The sequence below is a fragment of the Gymnodraco acuticeps genome, unplaced genomic scaffold, assembly GCF_902827175.1.
Source record: "Gymnodraco acuticeps unplaced genomic scaffold, fGymAcu1.1, whole genome shotgun sequence".
NCBI lineage: Eukaryota > Metazoa > Chordata > Actinopteri > Perciformes > Bathydraconidae > Gymnodraco > Gymnodraco acuticeps.
The window spans coordinates 1-18,041 of NW_022991348.1; the positions used below are offsets into that span (position 1 = coordinate 1).

The 18,041-nt window shown below is 43.1% G+C and overlaps 14 non-coding genes across 14 annotated transcripts; 4 read left to right on the forward strand and 10 right to left on the reverse strand.

Moving 5' to 3' along the window:
- Nucleotides 1-514: 514 nt before the first annotated feature.
- trnam-cau lies at nucleotides 515-586 on the forward strand. Its single transcript has one exon. It is a non-coding gene; the product is annotated as a tRNA-Met (tRNA).
- A 275-nt stretch (nucleotides 587-861) lies between these two features.
- trnag-gcc lies at nucleotides 862-932 on the forward strand. The gene has a single exon. It is a non-coding gene; the product is annotated as a tRNA-Gly (tRNA).
- Nucleotides 933-2,131: 1,199 nt separating this feature from the next.
- Nucleotides 2,132-2,204, reverse strand: trnad-guc. The gene has a single exon. It is a non-coding gene; the product is annotated as a tRNA-Asp (tRNA).
- A 251-nt stretch (nucleotides 2,205-2,455) lies between these two features.
- Nucleotides 2,456-2,528, forward strand: trnam-cau. Its single transcript has one exon. It is a non-coding gene; the product is annotated as a tRNA-Met (tRNA).
- A 564-nt stretch (nucleotides 2,529-3,092) lies between these two features.
- On the reverse strand, nucleotides 3,093-3,164 carry trnad-guc. The gene has a single exon. It is a non-coding gene; the product is annotated as a tRNA-Asp (tRNA).
- A 252-nt stretch (nucleotides 3,165-3,416) lies between these two features.
- On the forward strand, nucleotides 3,417-3,489 carry trnam-cau. The gene has a single exon. It is a non-coding gene; the product is annotated as a tRNA-Met (tRNA).
- Nucleotides 3,490-4,231: 742 nt separating this feature from the next.
- Nucleotides 4,232-4,302, reverse strand: trnag-gcc. Its single transcript has one exon. It is a non-coding gene; the product is annotated as a tRNA-Gly (tRNA).
- A 180-nt stretch (nucleotides 4,303-4,482) lies between these two features.
- On the reverse strand, nucleotides 4,483-4,553 carry trnag-gcc. Its single transcript has one exon. It is a non-coding gene; the product is annotated as a tRNA-Gly (tRNA).
- A 180-nt stretch (nucleotides 4,554-4,733) lies between these two features.
- Nucleotides 4,734-4,804, reverse strand: trnag-gcc. The gene has a single exon. It is a non-coding gene; the product is annotated as a tRNA-Gly (tRNA).
- A 180-nt stretch (nucleotides 4,805-4,984) lies between these two features.
- On the reverse strand, nucleotides 4,985-5,055 carry trnag-gcc. The gene has a single exon. It is a non-coding gene; the product is annotated as a tRNA-Gly (tRNA).
- Nucleotides 5,056-5,235: 180 nt separating this feature from the next.
- On the reverse strand, nucleotides 5,236-5,306 carry trnag-gcc. The gene has a single exon. It is a non-coding gene; the product is annotated as a tRNA-Gly (tRNA).
- Nucleotides 5,307-10,145: 4,839 nt separating this feature from the next.
- trnag-gcc lies at nucleotides 10,146-10,216 on the reverse strand. Its single transcript has one exon. It is a non-coding gene; the product is annotated as a tRNA-Gly (tRNA).
- Nucleotides 10,217-10,375: 159 nt separating this feature from the next.
- trnak-cuu lies at nucleotides 10,376-10,448 on the reverse strand. The gene has a single exon. It is a non-coding gene; the product is annotated as a tRNA-Lys (tRNA).
- A 305-nt stretch (nucleotides 10,449-10,753) lies between these two features.
- Nucleotides 10,754-10,826, reverse strand: trnam-cau. The gene has a single exon. It is a non-coding gene; the product is annotated as a tRNA-Met (tRNA).
- Nucleotides 10,827-18,041: the final 7,215 nt, after the last annotated feature.

Genomic DNA, 18,041 nt, shown 5'->3' on the forward strand with positions numbered 1-18,041 from the left:
CAACATTCGGTCGTCCACTTATAAGTTCCTTAGATGTCCTGCTTTGCGTTTTGCGCCCTGTTCCTCCTGGTCTCGACAGACAGTCTTTACAGTTGTCCAAAAATATATTCTCCATTATAGGTGGTTCAGGGGCATTCTTTTTGAATGTCTGTACTGCATGGCTGTTAACCACATCAACAAAAAAGTGCGTACTCTCCCCCGTCGGGGAATTGAACCCCGGTCTCTCCCGCGTGACAGGCGGGGATACTGACCCTATACTAACGAGGAGATGTTACTCCTGACTCCGCCCACCTAATTCCAGTCCTTGCCAATGCAAATCTTGTAAATGAAAACAAATTGCTCTTTCAGCCAGACTCTTTGATTCCCTTCTTGCTCTATGCCACGGGCGATTACTTTTCTTCCCTCCGTGAGCTCATCTGCGTTTGATGTATCAACCTTTAGACCTCTTGAACAGGTCTTGGCTCGGCCCCTTTATGCTGGACTCCGCCATTCACCCAACGGAATGTTGCTTTGGGCCTCGTTGGCGCAGTAGGCAGCGCGTTAGTCTCATAATCTGAAGGCCGTGAGTTCGAGCCTCACACGGGCATATCCTTTGTAGTGTATTCATTTCGATCTGGCGGGTAACGTGCATTATTCAACGCCATCCATTTCAGTATTAAATGGCAAGGCCAATCCTGTGAATTTCTCTTCCGCTCTTGATGCAAAATCTTTTAGCACATAAAAAACAGCCTTCCTCAAGTGTGGCAGGTATTCAACATTGGGCAGGAATGCCAGGCCTTTCCAAAAATTGCTCTTGCCTCGCCCGGGAATCGAACTCCCGCCTGATTTTATTTTCGGAGTGGTAAGAAGACCTTAAAGTAAGCATTGGTGGTCAGGTGGTAGAATTCTCGCCTGCCACGCGGGAGGCCCGGGTTCGATTCCCGGCCAATGCACTTCCTTTAAGTTCTAATGAGTAGCCCGAATTCACATAGTTCCTTACGCCGTGTTGATGAGAGAAACTGGAAAGTACTACCTGGAATCTGAAGCTCCAAGAGATCAAACAAGCTGTTGACTGTTGACAAACTGTTCATCAGACAATCGCTCACTACTGACAGATATAAGGGCCCTAGGATTTCATCAGGACAATATGGATGGAAAGAGGAAAAATCTACTCATGTGCTCCATGGACAACCAGAACCAGGAAATGGCAAGCCTGACAGAAATAAGGGCCATTGGATTTCATCAGGGCAATATAGATGGAACGAGGACAAATCAACTCATGTGCTCCATAGACAGCCAGAACCAGGAAACTATAACAAGCCTTTAAGGACGCCAACATTTCATTTAACATTTTGTCATCAGAAGAGAATGGGGAGAGTCTGTCGTCCACTTATAAGTTGCTTTAGATGACCTGCTTTGCGTCTACGTCCTGTTCCTCCTGGTCTCCACAGACTTGACCCCTTTATTGTGGACTCTGCCATTGTCACCCAACGAAATGACGATTTTGGCCTCGTTGGCCGCAGTAGGCAGCGCGTCAGTCTCATAATCTGAAGGTCGTGAGTTCGAGCCTCACACGGGGCATTTGTTTTGTAGTGTATTCATTTGGTTCTATGATGGTGATTCTGGCGGGTAACGAGCATGATTCAACGCCATCCATTTCAGTATTAAATGGCAAGGAAATCCTGTGAACAATGAGTGGCCCAAATTCACATAGTTCCTTACGCCGTGTTGATGAGAGAAACTGGAAATACTACCTGGGAATCTGAAGCTCCAAGGGATCAAACAAGCTGTTGACTGTTGATAGACTGTTCATCAGACAATCGATCACTACTGACAGAAATAAGGGACCTTGGATTTTCAATCAGGGCAATATGCATTGCAAAGAGGAACAATTTTAATCATGTGCTCCATGGACAGCCAGAACCAGGGAAACCTATGGCAAGCCTTTATGGACACCAACCATTCGGTCGTCCACTTATAAGTTCCTTTAGATGTCCTGCTTTGCGTTTGCGCCCTGTTCCTCCTGGTCTCGACAGACAGTCTTTACAGTTGTCCAAAAATATATTCTCCATTATAGGTGGTTCAGGGGCATTCTTTTTCTGAATGTCTGTACTGCATGGCTGTTAACCACATCAACAAAAAAGTGCGTACTCTCCCCGTCGGGGAATTGAACCCCGGTCTCCCGCGTGACAGGCGGGGATTACTGACCACTATACTAACGAGGAGATGTTACTCCTGACTCCGCCCCACCTAATTCCAGTCCTTGCCAATGCAAATCTTGTAAATGAAAACAAATTGCTCTTTCAGCCAGACTCTTGATTCCCCTTCTTGCTCTATGCTACGGGCGATTACTTTTCTTCCCTCCGTGAGCTCATCTGCGTTTGACGTATCAACCTTTAGACCTCTTGAACAGGTCTTGGCTCGGCCCCTTTATGCTGGACTCCGCCATTGTCACCCAACGGAATGTTGCTTTTGGGCCTCGTTGGCGCAGTAGGCAGCGCGTCAGTCTCATAATCTGAAGGCCGTGAGTTCGAGCCTCACACGGGGCATTTGTTTTGTAGTGTATTCATTTGGTTCTTGATGGTGATCTGGCGGGTAACGAGCATGATTCAACGCCATCCATTTCAGTATTAAATGGCAAGGAAATCCTGTGAACAATGAGTTGCCCAAATTCACATAGTTCCTTACGCCGTGTTGATGAGAGAAACTGGAAAGTACTACCTGGGAATCTGAAGCTCCAAGGGATCAAACAAGCTGTTGACTGTTGATAGACTGTTCATCAGACAATCGATCACTACTGACAGAAATAAGGGCCCTTGGATTTCATCAGGGCAATATGCATGCAAAGAGGAACAATTTACCTCATGTGCTCCATGGACAGCCAGAACCAGGAACTATGGCAAGCCTTTATGGACACCAACATTCGGTCGTCCACTTATAAGTTCCTTTAGATGTCCTGCTTTGCGTTTGCGCCCTGTTCCTCCTGGTCTCGACAGACAGTCTTTACAGTTGTCCAAAAATATATTCTCCATTATAGGTGGTTCAGGGGCATTCTTTTTCTGAATGTCTGTACTGCATGGCTGTTAACCACATCAACAAAAAAGTGCGTACTCTCCCCCGTCGGGGAATTGAACCCCGGTCTCCCGCGTGACAGGCGGGGATACTGACCACTATACTAACGAGGAGATGTTACTCCTGACTCCGCCCACCTAATTCCAGTCCTTGCCAATGCACATCTTGTAAATGAAAACAAATTGCTCTTTCAGCCAGACTCTTTGATTCCCCTTCTTGCTCTATGCTACGGGCGATTACTTTTCTTCCCTCCGTGAGCTCATCTGCGTTTGACGTATCAACCTTTAGACCTCTTGAACAGGTCTTGGCTCGGCCCCCTTTATGCTGGACTCCGCCATTGTCACCCAACGGAATGTTGCTTTTGGGCCTCGTTGGCGCGGTAGGCAGCGCGTCAGTCTCATAATCTGAAGGCCGTGAGTTCGAGCCTCACACGGGGCATATCTTTTGTAGTGTATTCATTTCTGATCTGGCGGGTAACGTGCATGATTCAACGCCATCCATTTCAGTATTAAATGGCAAGGCAATCCTGTGAATTTTCTCTTCCGCTCTTGAATGCAAAATCTTTTAGCACATAAACAACAGCCTTCCTCAAGTGTGGCAGGTATTCAACATTGGCAGGAATAAAGGCCCTTTCCAAAAATTGCTCTTGCCTCGCCCGGGAATCGAACTCCCGCCTGATTTTATTTTCGGCCAATGCACTTCCTTTAAGTTCTAATGAGTAGCCCAAATTCACATAGTTCCGTACGCCGTGTTGATGAGAGAAACTGGAAAGTACTACCTGGGAATCTGAAGCTCCAAGGGATCAGACAAGCTGTTGACTGTTGATAGACTGTTCATCAGACAATCGCTCACTACTGACAGAAATAAGGGCCCTTGGATTTCATCAGAGCAATATGCATTCAAAGAGGAACAATCTACTCATGTGCTCCATGGACAGCCAGAACCAGGAAACTATGGCTTCTTGTTGATGAGAGAAACTGGAAAGTACTACCTGGGAATCTGAAGCTCCAAGGGATCAAACAAGCTGTTGACTGTTGATAGACTGTTCATCAGAGGGGAATGTAGATATTGTTTGTTGGACCCTCAATATTTCATAGGATCTCCCTCAAGATTGAAGAAAAAGAGCTTGGGCTACCCCAATTTAGTCGAGTAAATGTTACTCAGCGAAAGAAAAGGATGATGCATTGGCCGGGAATCGAACCCGGGCCTCCCGCGTGGCAGGCGAGAATTCTACCACTGAACCACCAATGCTTACATATGACAATATTACCACTTCGGAACTTTTTCTTGGGTCCGACTCCCATTAGGGGAATATAGATTTAGTTTGTTGGACCCTCAATATTTCATAGGATCTCCCTCAAGATTGAAGAAAAAGAGCTTGGGCTGCCCCAATTAGTCGAGTAAATGTTACTCAGTGAAAGAAAAGGAAGTTGCATTGGCCGGGAATCGAACCCGGGCCTCCCGCGTGGCAGGCGAGAATTCTACCACTGAACCACCAATGCTTACATATGAGGCTATGACCACTTCCGAACATTTTTCATGGGTCCGACTCCCATTAGGAGAATATAGATTTGTTTGTTGGACCCTCAATAATTCATAGGATCTCCCTCAAGATTGAAGAGAAAGAGCTTGGGCTGCCCCAATTAGTCGAGTAAATGTTACTCAGCGAAAGAAAAGGATGATGCATTGGCCGGGAATCGAACCCGGGCCTCCCGCGTGGCAGGCGAGAATTCTACCACTGAACCACCAATGCTTACATATGACACTATGACCACTTCCGAACATTTTTCATGGGTCCGACTCCCATTAGGAGAATGTAGATTTGTTTGTTGGACCCTCAATAATTCAAAGGATCTCCCTCAAGATTGAAGAAAAAGAGCTTGGGCTGCCCAATTTAGTCGAGTAAATGTTACTCAGCGAAAGAAAAGGATGATGCATTGGCCGGGAATCGAACCCGGGCCTCCCGCGTGGCAGGCGAGAATTCTACCACTGAACCACCAATGCTTACATATGACAATATTACCACTTCGGAACTTTTTCTTGGGTCCGACTCCCATTAGGGAAATATAGATTTAGTTTGTTGGACCCTCAATATTTCATAGGATCTCCCTCAAGATTGAAGAAAAAGAGCTTGGGCTGCCCCAATTAGTCGAGTAAATGTTACTCAGTGAAAGAAAAGGAAGTTGCATTGGCCGGGAATCGAACCCGGGCCTCCCGCGTGGCAGGCGAGAATTCTACCACTGAACCACCAATGCTTACATATGACACTATGACCACTTCCGAAAAAATTTCATGGGTCCGACTCCCATTAGGAGAATGTAGATTTGTTTGTTGGACCCTCAATAATTCATAGGATCTTCCTAAAGATTGAAGAGAAAGGGCTGCCCCCAATTAGTCGAGTAAATGTTACACACAAAAGAAAAAAATCTGTAGGTGTAGGTAGGTGTTGCATTTTTGTGGACGTTCTCTCTTAAATTGTCCGGCAATTGTCGTCTTACCTTTAGTTGTCAAAATCTTCTCCACAATTGCCGTCTGATTCAAATGTAAAATGTGTGACCTTAAAAATAAATAGCATGATTCCAATCAAGGTCTTTAATTAATTGAGGTCCCCCAAGGTAAATGTAATAATTTACTAAAGTATAACTTACATTTAAACATAATTACGTTAGATTAAAAATCATTCTTTGAAGATATTTCTGTAAAAAATGTTTTTTTTTTAGTAATGAATGAGGTGATGAAGTTGAGTGCTGTGTTAGGGGCTCTAAAGTGACACAATTATAACAATTATATGCAGGTGTGTCCTACCTGGTTTGATGTCTTGCGTGTAGAAGTTGCTGAAAATGAAGACGAAACAGTCTCAGTTATTCAGTTACAGTGATTGCACAGTAAGAATCACACCGCCTTGAGAATGACTGAGTATGTTGCTACACCATTGCATCTTGTCATGCACTACATAGCCAGAGACAACCTAAAATATATTTGTATTCAACAAATGGCCGTCACAATTAAGTCAAATAATGAACATGAGATAATAATAATAATAATAAATAGGACTTTTATAGCGCTTTTCATGAAACTCAAAGACGCTTTGACAGAGAATTAAGAGGAGAAAAAAAGACGAGAAAAATTTAAAAATTAAAAATAGATAACAAAGAAATACAAAAAGAGATAAACAGAACAGAAAATAGGGGGGGGGGTCAGTGGTTGAATGCAGTGTTAAACAGGTGGGTTTTGAGTGATGTTTTGAATGCTGTGAGGGAGGAAGAATCTCTGATGGATTGGGGTAGTGAGTTCCAGAGGGTGGGTGCAGCAACGGAGAAGGCTCTGTCGCCCCAGGACTTGAGGTTGGTCCGGGTGGGGAGGGACAGGAGGTTGGCAGTAGCAGAGCGGAGGGAGCGAGTGGGAGTGTGTCTGTGGAGGAGGTCAGTCAGGTAGGATGGGGCCAGGTTATGGAGGGCTTTGTATGTCATCAGGAGGATCTTGTACTGAATTCTCTGGGGGATGGGGAGCCAGTGGAGCTTGATGAGGATGGGTGTGATGTGTTCACGGATTCGGGTGTGGGTGAGTAGACGGGCGGCGGAGTTCTGGATATATTGAAGTTTTTTGAGGATTTTTGCAGGTGAACCGTAGAGGAGGCTGTTGCAATAGTCCAGACGGGAGGTGATGAAGGCGTGGATGAGGGTTTCGGCAGCAGTGGGAGAGAGGGATGGACGTAGACGGGCGATGTTTTTGAGGTGGAAGAAGGCTGTCTTTGTGATCTGTTTGATGTATTTGTTGTAGGAGAGGGTTTGGTCAAATATGATGCCTAGGTTCCGGATGTGAGGGGAGGTTTGAACTGGGAAGCCGTCTATGTTGAGGGTGAAGTTATGGATAGGTGTGGTGAGCTTGTTTTGTCCAATGATTATTATTTCAGATTTATCGCAGTTGAGTTTCAGGAAGTTAAGTTGGAGCCAGGATTTTATTTCAGTGATGCAGTTTGTCAGAATGGAGTGGGTAGCAGTGGAGATGGACTTGGTGGAGATGAGAAGCTGGATGTCGTCAGCAAAGCAGTGGAATTGAAGTCCATGACGGCGGATTATGTGACCAAGGGGAAGCAGGTAAAGGATGAAGAGGAGGGGGCCGAGAACTGAACCTTGAGGGACACCTTGGGGGAGAGGAGCGGTGGGGGATTTGCAGTTATTGATGTAGATGAACTGGTTTCTGTCAGAGAGGTATGAAGTGAACCAAGAGAGGGCAGTGCCGGTGATGTTGAAGGTGGTTTCAAGACGGGTGAGGAGGATGGAGTGATTGATGGTGTCGAAGGCAGCGCTGAGGTCAAGGAGGATGAGGATGTTGAGGTTACCAGCATCGGAGGAGAGGAGAAGGTCATTTGTAATTTTGAGGAGTGCGGTTTCGGTACTGTGGTTTGAGCGGAATCCGGATTGAAAAGTTTCATAGAGGTTATTAGCAGAAAGATGATGCTTAAGTTGTGACGCTACAGCGCATTCCAGATTTTTTTACAGAAAGGGTTGGTTCGAGATTGGTCTGAAGTTATTAGGGTTGTCAGGGTTTAGTCCGGGTTTTTTCAGAATAGGGGTGATAGCAGCTATTTTGAGGGACGGTGGGACGGTGCCAGAAGACAGGGAGGAGTTGATTGCTGTAGTGATGAGTGAAGAGAGAGTAGGAAGGCAGGCCCTGGAGGGAATGGGGTCCAGGGTGCAGGTGGCAGTTTTCATTCCTGTGAGGAGATCAGAGAGGTCAGTAGGGGAGACAGGGGAGAACTGGGACAGGGGTTGGCAGGATAAGGGGGGGCAGGTGGCTTGAGGGAGAGCTGGTGTGGTAGTGGTTAAGCTGCTGTAAATGTTGTCTATTTTGCTTTGAAAAAATGTGAGAAAAGAGCTGCATTTGTCTACTGTGAATGACTGAGTGGTCGTGTCCAGGGGGCTGAGGAGTTTGTTTATTGTGGAGAAGAGTGTTTTGGGGTTTCCGGAGCCAGAGTGGATTAACTGAGAGTAGTAGGTGGTGCGGGCATGGGAGAGGGCATCTTTATATTGCTGCAGGTGATCTTTGTAGGTTTGAGAATGAATTGTGAGACCTGTTTTATTGCGGAGTCTTTCAAGTTGCCGGGCACGTGTTTTCATCAGACAGAGTTTAGGGGTGAACCAGGGAGCAGAGTGGGTGAAGGAAACTGTTTTGGTTTTTATGGGTGCAAGTTGGTCAAGGCAGGAGGACAGAATGTTGTTGTAGTAGTCAGTGAGATCAGAGGGGCTATGGAGGTCCACAAAGGGAGTGGTGGATATTTTTTCAGAGAGGGAGGATGAGAGTGAGGTAGCTGAAACACAGCTTAATTTACGGAAGTTGATTTTGCGTTTTTGCTTTGGTGGTGGGGTGGGAATGTTGATGGTCATGGTGATGGCTAAGTGGTCGGAGAGGAAGAGGTCTGAGCCAGACAGATGGTGAAGGTTTAGTCCAGTCGAGCAAACAAAATCCAGAATGTGGCCACGGTTATGGGTAGGAAAGTTGACATGTTGAATGAGGTTGAAGCAGTTAAGCATGTCCGTGAAGTCTGTAGTTATTGTAGAGTCAGTGGAGTCCATGTGGATGTTGAAATCACCAAGTAGGAGGACTGAGGTGGAGAAAGAACAGAGCTGGGTCAGAAATTCAGAGAAATCAGAGAGAAATGATGGGTTTGGTTTGGGAGGGCGGTAGACAACTGCCAGGACTGACTGTGTGTGACCAGAGAGTTTAAAAGCCAGGTGTTCAAATGAGGGAGCAGATGAGATGGGGATGAGGCTGGTTTTAATGTCCTGTCGGTGTATTACGGCAATTCCACCACCTCGGCCCTCCGAGCGTGGCTTATTTATGTATGAGTATCCATTGGGTGTAGTGAGGTTGAGTGAGAGATAATCCAGAGGTTGTTGCCAGGTTTCTGTCGGACAGAGAAAGTCCAGTTTATTGTCCAGAATGAATTCGTTGAGAATGTGGCTTTTATTGTTGAGGGACCGGGTATTGAACAGAGTGAGCTTCATATTGCTTTGTGTGGTGAGGATTGACTCAGGTGTCATTGCCAGGGCTTGCAGACAGGGGGCGCGCACGTCTGTATTGTTGTGATGACTAGTCGAAAGGTGGGTGTGCGCTCAGCTGACCAGAGTACAGGGATGGAGTGACCTGTGTGAAAGTAAACAAACTTGCGACCGGAGCCTCTATGGATGTATCTGGTTCGTTTTAGAAGTTCGTGGTTTTTGATGGCAGAGATGCATAACGGTGTGGAATGGTTGTTGAGTTGTAGAAGTCTCGCAGCGGAGTACCTCAATGCCATGCCAGGCAGGAGAGACGGAGCGTTGAGTGGACAGGTGAGCCGGGCAGCCGCTAGCATTAGCAGCTAGCGGGTATCCTGCAGCTTGATGACTGCAGAGATGCAGGCAGCTAGCTCCAGGTAGTCCACGGAAGAGGGGTCCAGGCCAGCCAAAGGCAGGACACGTTTTGAAAAGTCCGGGAATGGGGTGGAGGCAGCGTTGGAGGAGCTAGGCAGGTGAAGCCGGGAGGATCAGAAGGAGAGCAGGTGGAGCGGCGAAACGGAGCCGGTGTTTTCAGGTAGGAAAACACGGACACTTTCACACATCTCAGTGATCCAGGCAGTGGAAGATTGACATAGATCTTAACCGGACTGGTCGGCCAAAAAGCTGCTAAGAAATGTTGAGGAAAGAGTAGAAAAGAGTAATAAAAAAATAATAATCCAGAGAAGCGGCGAGCAAACGACGCCAGCGTCCTCTCACATCCGGGGTAGTGTGATATCATAGATTATAGATCATATTATATCAGAGTTTCATCAATAAAGGCCTTAATCCAATCAATAACTTTCATCCTGAAAAACAAGGTGCAGGTGTGGAGGCTACTTTTAGTTAAAATGCAACTTACCTGCTTTGATAGGGATCAGAGGAGGACTGATGTCTTTCTTGGGCTGTGTACTTTCTCCTACACCTGAAATGAAGACAAAAAAGTCTCAGTTACCCAGTTACAGTGATTGTAAAGTAAAAATCACACCGCCTTGAGTATTAATGAGTATGCAGTCACAGAAATATATCTAAAAATTAAATCACAGTGCAAAATGATGCTGCATTGGCCGGGAATCGAACCCGGGCCTCCCGCGTGGCAGGCGAGAATTCTACCACTGAACCACCAATGCTCACTGAGATTGAAACTGGTGTCATTTCTTGAAATACTATACGTTTACATATGAATATCCTATAAAAGTTATAAATACAGAAATACACAAGTAGTAGACCACAAGAACTGACAATCATTGAAAATGATGATTTATGATTAAATAAATAAAAAAGTTGAGCGCCCAACGTGGGGCTCGAACCCACGACCCTGAGATTAAGAGTCTCATGCTCTACCGACTGAGCTAGCCGGGCCATACTTCCAATGAAAAAGGTTCTTTTTTTAAAGCAACTCATTGTAATTGTTTGGGCAGACAAAATAAATCATTTCAGCATAAAGGAAAAACATGAAAGCAACGATCAGTGTAGAGAGGCCTGTAAAATATCAGCAGCTAAAGGAACAAATCCCTCCTTAATTACCATCAACCTGAATGTGTTTCACTGTATGTGTAAAAAATCACTTACCCACTGTATCACAAAGACAACACTTATATGGCAAAACAATCACACAATTATCCTAATAAAACATAACTCTTGACACGTTGTTAAAACAAAACATATGCCCCGTGTGAGGCTCGAACTCACGACCTTCAGATTATGAGACTGACGCGCTGCCTACTGCGCCAACGAGGCTCTGAACATTGCTAAACAGGAAGTCTTTAAATAGGCAGTAAGAGTACAATGAGCTACAAATATGAAAATGTAATACTAGTGGGACAATGTATTGGGTTGTATCATCAGACATCAGCAAAGAATTGCTAAACTAATACCCCTAAATGCTCTCATATTAAATATAAAGCACAATGCATTGGTTGTAGTGTCACTCATTGTCCACCAGATGGAGCCAAAGCAATGCTAGCTCCCCACTGCACAGTTTCTATATAGTTTCTATATCACTGTGCTCACAAAACTGATATAATGTCTATAAAAGAGTACAAAACACCCACTTTAAAGCTAATGGACGGTGTACAAGCATTAGAAATTGTCTAAAATATATAAGAAAGACAATGCAACCTCACTTTCAACAATCTATATATCAGCAGACATGCTAAAAAATGCTAAACAAATAGCTCTATACCATCATGTACAGACTGCAGCTTGATGCCCTAATTTATATATCACTCACCGTGTTCCCAAAAAGTGTAAAAAGGGTAAAATACAACCACTTTACAGCTTATGGGAGGTGTAAATGCATTAGAAATTGTCTAAAATATACAAGATAGACAATGCAACCTCACTTTCAACAACTTAGATATCAGCAGACATGCTAAAAAAATGCTAAACAAATACCTCCATATACCATCATGTCAAAAGAATCCTTTACGATTATGAACGCACTGTAAAAAGCCAATAAAGTTTCACATTTGCGCGTGAAAAGCATACCATTAAAATATTGAAAACATGCAATCTAAGTAACGTCAACACATGTTAACAAGATACTTTAAATAGGAACTAGGAGTATAATGAACTACAAATGTGAAAATTAAATACTAATGGGACTATATATTAGGTTATATAATCAGACATCACCAACAAATTGCTCAACCAATATCCCTAAATGCCCATTATTTAAAAATGCATCACACATGGTAGTGCACCTCTTTGTCCACTAGATGGCGCGAAAGCGCTGCTAAAGCTCCCCACTGTACAGACTGCCGTTCAAATTCTATGTGGTCGCAAAAAGTGATATCATTTCTGTAAAAGGGTCAAACAAACCAACTTTATGGTCTTATAAATAGTCCAATGATATATTAGCAGACATACTCTAACTGAAATACCATAACAATTATTTATTGTTGCTAAACTGGTAAAACAAAGCTTCCTTAAAGGAGACCTATCATGCTATATTTAAATGATATAGTGTATGACCATACCTATATAAGGTATATTTATACATTTTATTTTTCAAAATACCAAACAGATCATTTTTTAGCCATGCCTCGTTTCGCTCATTTTCGCTCTTTTCCAAGCCTGTCTTTGAAAATTCTGAGCAGCAGCTGACCACGCCCCCCTGCAGAAGAGCGGGGCATGAGCCGGTGAGAGTCACGTTAACATGCTTGCTGTGATTACGAGTGTGGAATAAACATGTCATCTCAGAGCAATGCATGTGTTCAAGCGTATTATCAATTTGATCCAGAGACTGACCCTGAAGCAGCGGAGGTTTTGGTGGAGGTGGAAACATCTCGGTTGCAGCAGGACGTTTCTGAATGGTTAGTTGACAAGCTGTTGTTCCTATTTATTTTACTCTGTTACGATGCTTGCTACTTATTCCGTTCATATTTTGGCTAATTAGCAAGAATGCTATGTGTACAGTTTATAACTTAGAGCTTGTAACGCAAAAACAGCGATACATATATATATTTATAAAGGGAGACATTCATATTTTCAGCATATATACAATGGCCTCATTGCGTTTATTAATAGTTTAGTCCTTTTCTTCCAACATCGTGCAACAACCGTTGGAAAGTTCAATAACTTAGGGTGATAAAAAGTATAACTCCAACAACACCTCAGTTGTCAGCAGTGTGTGTAGTTTCATGTGTTTTTAAAAGCTCAGTTATTGACTTATTTCTACAGGTGTACATGTGCAAATTGCGCCACGATGCCTTCTGAACGGAGAATGTGTGCTGCATGGAGATACCACAGGTAACATTTTTGATAGCTTCACTAAGTTGTCTGTTTAGAGAATACATTTTTAACATGTCATTCAATATATCTTTATCACACTAGGTGTCAAGACGGATGCAGGAACTTGAGGACTCTATAACCTGTATGGTGGACCATCCTGGATTGGAGCCTGTGTGCCTGAATGTGTTCTCCCTGCAGAATGCATTGAATATTTACAGAGCTGAACATGATGGACTACAGTTGAGGCAAATAGAGCAGTGAGTGGTTTGTTTCTTTTGACTGAAATTGTAAAACGAATGCTAATATTGTTCATGGAAATAAATACTGGTGTATATGGCTTTATGCAATCTTTCATTGTACATGTACTATTATATATATATATATTATTACACAGCAATGGCATAACACACCCATGTGTACGACAAAAAAAGTCCACACACAACCTTATGCTTTTGAAATCAGAATATTCTTTACCCATCCAAACATGAATAATCACGACACATTTGATATCAACTCTGAACTTTATTGTCAAAATGAACGGTTCTTTGAACCCATAAAAAAAAAACGAAATGTACTTGTATTTTGTATAAATTACACTAAATATTTTTTTTAATGATTTCAGGCGTCACAGGTATCTAGCCTACAGAAGCTTTGTGAGCTGGTGCTGGGGCTTCCTTGGACGCAGGATCAGAGTGGTGATTCCGGTCTGCGTTGTCCTCAAGGAGGCAGGAGTTTCCTGATCCGCAAAATGTCGATGTTGGGTTCAGACAGCAGCCAAATTGAACCGTGTAGCATACCCGGCGATGACCTCGTCCCTGTCAGGTCGCTCATAATGGTGCAGGGTCCACAAAGACTTGGTCGAAGATGAGGTCCATCAAGTTGGCCACGTAGCCTGTGCAATGTTAAAAAAAAGCACAACAAAAAATGTGGTTTAGATTAGTATATGCATGTAAAAAACTGAAAGTTCTTTCTAATTTTATATTTGTAAATAGTTGTATAATAAATATTTTAAACACTTACGGAATGTGGGGTCAGTCTTTACTGGTTTTGCTCTGCATTCTCCCTTCCTGGCCTTTGGGAACTGCAGTTTATACAGAGGGTTTCCAGGGGATGTAGTGGCTTGTGCACGCTCAGCGTTTTCATTGTAGTGCAGGGCTGCCAGGTACAGTCTTTCATTTCCGCCATGAGAAAAAAAAATGTAAATAATAGCAAAGGATGTACAAATTGTCACTAATTAGTAAGTATGTGAGGTGCTGGCCTGTAAAGAAGAAAACATAGTTGGAACAAAATCATCTCAATTTAGTATTCAGGATGAGAAAATACTATTTGGATAAATATCGTCTGAAATCCCAAAAGATGGGGCTTAAAACTCTCTATTTAGCAAAGCTCTTTGCTTAGCCTTTTCCAATCTGAGTTAGTTTTGAACCGTAACGTGCATGCTGTGTTTCTGACTCAATACAGATGATGTGTTGGAGAGGGGCTGAGCTCAGTAGACTGACTGTAATGAGTGCTAGCCACTAATTAGCCTGTTGCTAGGTAAGGCCTTGTCAACAACAACATACCAACGGGGCTTTAGCTCCGTTTTACTCGTGGTGTGTGTCCCCCCTCGCATACATACACACAGTGTTGTATCCTCACACACCCCCATTTATATTCATGTGCGCAAACAAGTAAACACACAAAAGCTTTTACATATAACGCTGCAAAAAACGGCATGTCTCATTAGCGTAGCGTAGCTTAGCTTACAGATCGATGATATCTGATCGTTCTTACAGACTACAATCACAAAAGCTTTTACATATAACGCTGCAAAAAACGGCACTTACCTACAGAAGATTACGTTTGTTATTATAACTTACTCAATATGATTTTAGAGGATACAAAATACTAATAAATAGGAGAATAAATACTTGTGTTATCGGCTAGGGCGTGGCTTTACAGCCTTCACACAGATGGCTATTACGGCAGTATGTCTGAACATGTTAGCAAATGCCTGATAATTAAAATAAAAGACAAAGCAAAGACTGCGGAGCGTACAATATAAAATGTTACAAAAACATATAAACACCTAACCGATTACTATTTGGGTTTGAGGCGACATTGATACGGCAAAGCTACATGCTACATACTACAAGCTAGAGATAGCTTTATCAGGAAAAACACCGCTAAATAAAAACTTACAGCTTCAAAATTGGATGTGTCCTCACTGGCCTGCTCCCGGATGGTTGGTATTGATCCCGGCAATGCACGTGGCCGTGGCTCATTCCCCTGATAGGTGGAGAGTTGACCAATAAGCAGAGCACGTCTCTTTGTGACGTAGGAAAGTGTTGAAATCTGGATCCGTTTTTTTCAGATCCGTTTCAGCCACTTTTTTAGAGATTTGGCGAAGGAGGAAAATAGAGAGGGTTGTGTTTTCTGACACTTGGTGAGTTCCCTGGAACACCGGGGACACATATTCATGTATAAAAGACGTCCAAAGGTGCATTTTGCATGATAGGTCCCCTTTAACTAGTCAAAAGTATACGGGAAATTACAAATGTATTCAGAATTCAACTTAAAAACGGCCCACTCAGACTGAAAGCACTGTAAGTTAGCCGCTTGGTGCGGTTAATTTGGGTCGGTGTGAACACAGTCCGAGACCTCTTAAGTGAACTAAACAACCGGACCCTGGTCCGCTAAAATAGGTGGTCTCGGAGCGCTTGCTTGCGAACTCTGGAGCGGTTCATTGCTGGTGTGAACGCAATCCGCACCAAAACATAGGAAGCGTAGTATTTATGTGTCACAAGAACGCGGATGTCTTCAAAAATCTTTAGCGAAAGAGTCTTTCAAGACATCCACGGTTGTTTAGTTAAATAAAGAGTGAAGCAGAATGAAGTGTTGAACAGTGTCGTGTATGTAGGGGTCGACCGGCTTGGCCGATTATCGGGGCCGATATTCCGCATTTGACCGATTATCGGTATCGGCCTTTTTTTTAATCAAATTGCCGATAAAACTTTGGCTCTGATGCGGCCGTTTCTCTGGCTGCAGCATGGATGTATAATAAGAACTGGATACAGCGTGGGAGGCGGTGCCTCATTCATTCCTATGAGAGCTGCTCAATGGCGCATGATGACAAAATGGCCCAACTTTTGAGAGTGAAACGTCACAGATTACCCGGCATGCCTGAGAAGTACCCGTATGTGCGCTCATAGAGCATGCGCAACTTTAACCACGCCGCCCAAAAGGCTCGTTCACATTAAGCACGTGAATTTGCGTACACGTAACAGCACCGTGCGTTCATGACAGCATGGTACTGGATTTATATTAACGAGGCGGCAGTTAGCAGCTAGCGGCTAGCTAGTAAATTATGCTAAATTACACATCAATCGTTATGTACTTTTATATTACGCTGACATCAGGATCTAGTGATATCCAAGCAACAGAGCTTAATTTAGCATGATACTTGTGTGGGTTGTACATGAAACCACTTGGTAACCACTTGGTAATATATAAAAATGTACATGTTGAAGCCTGTTATGATCAATTGTGAGTTAAAACTTTATCTACAAAGTAAAGCTGATGATGGATTACTGTGGTGGAGTTAAAATAACAATAGCCTATTTCCCACCGTAAACTTAAAATACGTTCAATATAATAGTGCATAACGTCAATTCAACTTCAAGACATGAGGGGTCCTATTAGCTCTGAAGCTAGCTGCTAGCCACTTAGCAAAGCCCCCAATAAGCAAGCTATCTTCTTATACACGGTTTTAAATCGACAAAAACCAACGAAGTCACAAAAGGAACACATCTACATAAGCGTTTAGTTAATAAGAATAAAGGAACTCACCGAAAAGTCGAAACACTTCTTTGGTTGAACAGCTTTCTCTGCGTTGTTCCTCCAGAGTCTAATTTCCAATTGTCCGGAGTTGGTTGAAGTCCTTCTGAATGTCCGATGAATCCCCCGAACTTAGTTTTAAATACCAAGAATACATATCTCGAAACGTTAACTTGTTCCGAAGTATTAAAAAAACTATAACTTAAGACTAAATGCGAATAACTGCGGATGTAAAGAGCCACCGCTGGTCGCCTCACTGTCGCCTCACATCAAAGAACTCATCCGCCAATTGAGTAGCAGCCAATGAGAAGGCAGAGAATGACCACAAGCTGGTGTTCACGTGCACACAGAAGGTGAAAGCATGGTGCTGTGTGCAAAACATCGTGCACACAAAATAACATAACATTGTAATGCTATATATGACTATAAAATACAATAAGCAACATTTAGCTAATGTATTTTATATAACATGCTAAATATCCTGCACTGTTTTATTTCTACTCTACTATATTTTGCTTTTTTAAATGTATTTTATTGTTAATTATTATTTATATATATATATATATATATTTAGCATGGTTGGAGGAGCCTGGTTTTAAGAGTATCATTACCATACACAGCAGCATAAATAACATTAATATTAATAGTATGTGCACTATATGCAAACAAGATCCTTATTGTCTGTATATATATGTACATGCACCTGTTCAGAGTTTAATTCATGTGTACTATCTGTGCTATGACACTTGCATTTCACACAAGACTTTAAATGAAGTACTTATACTTGCAGCAGAGTATTATTACACTGTTGTATTTCAACTTTTACTAAGATATCTGAGTGCTTATTCCACCTCTGATTATGTTAACCTGCTTTAACCTCATCACATCAGTCAGTAGATAAGTCAAGGCTCTATTCACATTAATATAGACTCCTGCATTTACTGGTCACTTACATTATTCTCTGCAAGATTTAGCATTTTATTTGACATGTTTATAGTTGACTTTAACAGGCTTAGACTGTCGGGGGACACCTTACTTCTTCCTTCTGTCTGTCTGTACCTGTGTACTCTCATGTTCCGATTAACCCAGCTTCCCCCAAATTTATTTTTGGTGTCTATCTACGCCGGGATCCTGAGTCCTGATCTGAGTCCTGGACTTCAAGTCGTGGCTGAACCTGTCTCTGCGGTCCTGCCTGACTCTCATTATACTACTTCCCTGATGGCTCCCACATCCTCGTGGATTCATCTTCTTATTATAGACACATGCATTCTCAAACATTTGGTCTACCTACGCTGTAAAATGTATTATCTCTTCGATTTACACACGGCATCTATTGCACGTCTGTCCGTCCTGGGAGAGGGATCCCTCCTCTGTTGCTCTCCCTGAGGTTTCTCCCATGTTCCC